The sequence below is a fragment of the Triticum aestivum genome, chromosome 1B (genome assembly GCF_018294505.1).
Source record: "Triticum aestivum cultivar Chinese Spring chromosome 1B, IWGSC CS RefSeq v2.1, whole genome shotgun sequence".
In the NCBI taxonomy this organism is placed as follows: domain Eukaryota; kingdom Viridiplantae; phylum Streptophyta; class Magnoliopsida; order Poales; family Poaceae; genus Triticum; species Triticum aestivum.
The window spans coordinates 556929428-556934606 of record NC_057795.1 but is presented as its reverse complement, the minus strand read 5'-3'; the positions used below and the strand labels follow the sequence as shown (position 1 = coordinate 556934606).

General features: G+C 40.0%; 1 long non-coding RNA gene across 1 annotated transcript in view; it reads left to right on the top strand.

Annotated features, from left to right (window-relative positions):
• The window catches only part of LOC123094925 (uncharacterized), a 14015-nt gene extending 13300 nt beyond the window's left edge, over positions 1–715 (top strand). Inside the window, exon 3 of the long non-coding RNA XR_006446044.1 lies at positions 676–715. This is a non-coding gene — a long non-coding RNA (uncharacterized lncRNA). The remainder of the gene's footprint in view (positions 1–675) is intronic.
• Positions 716–5179: the final 4464 nt, after the last annotated feature.

Sequence of the window (5179 nt, the reverse complement as noted above, 5' to 3'; positions counted from 1 at the left end):
TGGGTTAGGGTTTCGGGGATGGGGATATGGGGAGGCCGGTTGGGCCAGGGGGGAGCTGGGCCGGCCTGGTAGGTCGTGGCCCAGTTGGGCCGGTGGCCTGCTGGGCCGGAGCCCCGGGGGGTTTCTTTTCCTTTTTTTGTTTGTTTTTCTCTTTTGTATTTTCTTTCTTTTATTTATTTTCTCTTCTATTTTAATTCAAGTTAAAATATTTATGTCCTCTACACCATAATTATCTATGTAATATTTGGTACAAACCGAACATTTTTATTTTAATGTTTGAAAACTTTTATTGTTTGACTTAAATTCAAAATTTGAATTTGAATATTTCGAACTAACGCGAGTTTATTAACAGAAATCGAGGTGACGTGGCGTCTTTAGTAGAGGGTTACTATAGCTTAATTATCCGGGCGTCACACCGCATCTTTCTAAGCATTTTAATTACTATATGGAATTAGAACTAAGTCAGTAATAATTTTAGCCTCATTTTGAATATGCCATTGTCTTTATTTGTCTCAACAGCGGACAATTAGCACGAAAGATGCAACCAGTGCATTCATGACCAAGTTTTCTTCCTTTATAATTTTTTTTCAAGATTCCTTTTATACTGCTATTTTTTATTGCTTCTGTCTTCATGTACCGTGACTGATACCGGTGAGTTTTTCTGCATCAGGATAGTTATTGTAAGAAATGTGTTTCCATGCACCTGCCTCGACCTTTGGGACTGGTAATTTGTTAAGTTAATAAATCTAGAATCTTCATTTGGTACATGAAAATCCATGCTTAATTAGTAGCCCCACTCTCTTGAGTAACTGCAGATGTTATGCTCTTCCGTTTTTTACTCAGTCAAGTAATGTTTTTATGGTTCATGAAGGTGAGATATTTGAAGCTCTACGCTTGTGTGCACTAAAATGGAGAGCATCTCCTTTTTTTAATGGTGATGCGCTGAGAATGTGGCCAAGGGGATCCTGTGGTGCGGGGTGATGACCGTGGACAGGCTCTGCTGGGGGAATGAGGTGCTCCGGAAGAGGATACAGCCCGGCGTACTGAGGCTGAGGTCAGCCTAGAGATGCACATGCATATCAAAAGGTAGTGCTTTCTTTCTTAGTTTTCACATCAAAATTATGTATTTTCATGATGCAAGCATATATATTCGTTTGTTTGTACGGTTCAGTTTTAATGATTTTTCAGTCAGTTTTGAAGATATTTCCCTTGAGATAGTACTTTATTTCTATGGTTTTTCCGATAGTTTATAGCAACATTTGGTATGTCGTATATAATGTCTATGATAATTGATGTGTGATCTTGATTCTTGGATCAAAATGATTCACAAGATGACGAGCGTGGCAATCTCGGCGGGCTCGCTAAAGTCAGGGGAAGGAGAGAAACAATGGGGAAGGGAGCATAACATGGATATGGGGCAGGAGGGGCCGTGGTCGGAGCGGCATTGCGTGGGCATATAGGTTAGTTTGCTATTTCTGGCCCAATTCAATGTTCAAAGCTTTCTATACAGAATGCTCTAATTCTTACTAGACTGCCATTCCTGACATGGCAATGGTTTTAGGGTATTATTTGAGCTGATACTCCATTTTCTTACAAGGTAAATAAGATACAACTGTATCATTCTGAACTTTTGCCTTTCATTTATATTATAGAAATGATGTACATATGTTTTTCTTCTGTGATCTCCTGGGGTCATTAATTATGAAAGAAATCTGAATAATTCTGAAAGAATCCCCTGTGATCATTAATTCTAAAAGAAATCTGAATGATTGCCAGAATGAGGAGGAAAAAGCAATAAAATTCTTACCATTTGGGTCATGGTTTTGGAGGAGGATTGCTGGTGTTGTGCTCACTCGGCGCTCTAATTAATCTTATTTGATCTCTAGGTCTAAATTAAATTTATCTCAATTAGATGTTAAACGAATAATTAAATGTGTTGGCGTTCATCCAAACTACATAGATCCGATTGTATTAGTGTTAGTTCTTTGAAGTCAAGTACTGCTATGGTCGAAGGGAAATCATTTTAAAGTGATGGCCCAAGTGATACAAGACAGAATACAAATTAATCAATTTTAATGTCTACATGTTTTGTTTGCTCTTATGTTCACTTCTGTCGAGTTACAACTTTACCTTGTGAATTTTTTTTACTTCAGAGATGTGGTCCCGTCGATGTTGGCTGTCGAATTTGTGCTGCAGTCCATGCCCACCACGTCCGAGTCTTCGCCCCTTTGTCATCCAACACGAATAGCTGAACAGAGTAGCAGTCGTGATTTGCCAGGTTGGAGAACTGACGCAGCTTGCTGCCACGGAGTGCTTGCCCTTCTTCTGTGCCATAAAGCCCCTCGGTTGAAACTTGCAAATCAAAATTGCCGACCCTGTCAATCTCGCTGGGATGACGTCTAGCTCATTGTGATCCACTCACTGTAAGTACCTTGACCTTTGCTTATTCTGAACCATCTATTTATCTGTTTGGGCTGTAATTTGTAAGTTTGCTTTCTTAGTAAAGAACTAAATAAAGCTTTGATGTCGACGACTATTTTCTTGGATAAGATTATATTCTTTAGATTGTGAGCTGACCTATTTGTGATTTCTATCTCAGCTAACTGCATATCTCATAACTAAAGCCATGAACAAGTGCTTCAGTTATGCTGGTGGCAATACATTGCTTGAGGTGACCTCATGTGCAAGATTATCCCCATGGAGGGAGCTGGCACGGAGACATTTGCTCACATCAGTACTATGTATGCATTATTTTTTTACTTGAAGATTAAAGGATTATAAGAACTGAGACCATTGCATGGAAATCAGCTTAGCACCATAATAATGAGGTGGTGTATCATGCAGTCCGGGCAGGATCACCACTGATTGACATCTATCATTTTTAATCTCCTAAAGCAAGAGTATTTTGGTGAAGGACAATTTATGAAGGCAGGCTTAGCTGTGATTAATAAACCTGAGACTTCTTAGCAACTACTTCCTCTGTAAACTAATATAAGATCATGTAGATGACTTCTTTAGTGTTATAAAAGATCTTATATTAGTTTATAGAGGGAGTACTCAATTATTATGTAACGCTAGATTTTCTCCAAATACACATGTGTTCTGTTTTTCACACTGGTGTACTGTTTTTCTTATTCATCCTTTCAAAAAATTTAGTCTCTAATGATTTGGTATAGCCAACGTGCATACTATCCGGTGTAGGCATCTAATATTTTATTCTTTGTTCCATGATGAGATGATGGATTGTAACAGGGTAGCCATTTCCTTCTCTTTATAACTCTTAGAAGACGAAATGGTTTTGGTTATATGGTTTATATCGATGTTTCATTTGGACCAGGATAAAAAGTACATTCAGAGTGCCCGTTGAACAATCTGAACTTAGATATGAGCACTACTTCTATTAAAATTAAGAGTTGCTGAATATGTCTATCTGAACACTACTTCTATTAAAATTAGAGTACTCTTAAAACTATCTCATTGTGTGATATCGACTGATGTATCTATGATTTGGGTGTCTTTCTTCAGGAGCAGCCTGGTTGGGTGGTGACGTTTCCGAGTGGCCAAGCAAGAGCTTTTTTTGGTCTACACCTATGCAGTGGTGACTTCTGCTACAATGTGCATCAACACGAGAACCATGTTCCTGATCATGGTATGGTGCTTAGCATCATCATTTGCTTCCATTTGGTGTAGTTGAAGGGCTCCAAGAGTTTGTGTTGTCAAATGCTACCTCATTTTGGGATGTCCCTCTAACTGGTCCTCCCATTATCTTGGTTTGCAGGACGCTGTTGTGTCCCTCACCGACTCTCTCCTTGCCATCACCGAGAGGGTTGTGCAGGCCACTACTCGCGCAACTACTTTGCAGTGTGGAGCATGCCATTGAGATAGACCAAAAGAAGAACATCGCCGGCAACAACACCAATGGGGGCCTCCCTGGTTGCCACCACCGCCGCTGCCGTTGTCGCCCTCCCCGCCGCCCCACACCACACTGCCAGATAGGTCTGTGTGCTTTTCCCTTGCCCCCTGCTTATTGCACTCAGGATGTGTTGGTGCCATGCTTTGCCTATATGTGATCTCCTATTCTGTTGTAAAATTCTTTTTGCTTATGATTTCTTACTGTAGTGTGAAATTTTAATTGCTTGGGTTGTTACTGCTATGAAAATATATTGCTATATTTAGGTTTGTTACTTTAGTCTCTCTTCCTCCCTTGTTTTATAATGGTATGAAATTCTATTTTGCTGAAAGATCGAAGAGATTCTTTTTGAACACAATCTGTGTCATGAGGACTGAATTACATGTTGCTATGATATCTTTTAATTTTGATCATCTGTATTTTACAAGAGTTCTAGTGTATATTTATTTTCCATCCTTATCAGAATAAGGATGCACCTTGAATTATATGCAGTTTTCAAGACCATCGTTTGGAATTTTATGCAGTTTCTTTTGATGAAAATATTTAGTTTGTTGTAAAATTCCAATGAATACGATTCTGGATGAGGAAAGAATAATGTGTAGCTATGATGGATGTTCTTATTCCAGTGACTCATCATCCGGAGATAATAGTAAGATGAATTATCAATTATGGCTTTCTTTCAATATATCATACTGAACCTTTATCCTTTGGGCAGCACTTGCATGCAATGGGCTTTGGCGCTCTTGGTCTTTTTAGTTTTTTCTGAACCTTGGGAATATAAACCATATCTTAGTAGGTTGGATATTGATGACACAGGTGGGGTGTGGCAAGCCGCACACAAGACTCATGGGAGAATCCTTGACTCCTCGGAGTTTAGAAATTCCTGGCTGTCGGGTGTTTTTTTTATGCGCATGCTTTTTTATGCGTTCTCGGCCGTCGGATCTGCCTCCTGGATGACCTCGGTCGTAGGATCAAAGTTGAGCATTGTAGATTGAAATAGTGTCAAACAAGGAAGCCACCGCGTGTAATTCTCAAAGCCCATCGAGTTGTGATTTCGTGTGTTGGGTGGTAAGTGGCGTCGTGTAGATGGCTGCAAGACAGATAGGGGTGAGGAACTCGTCTTCTTCTCTTCTTCCTGGTCCACATTTCCCTGATTGAAAAAAAAACATTAGCTGCCACTCCCCATCGTGCAACCGTCACCATGCTTCCGCCCCTCTTCTCAGTTCCTCTTTCGTCGCTGAGCTCGTCGCTGCCACTACTCTCCCCATC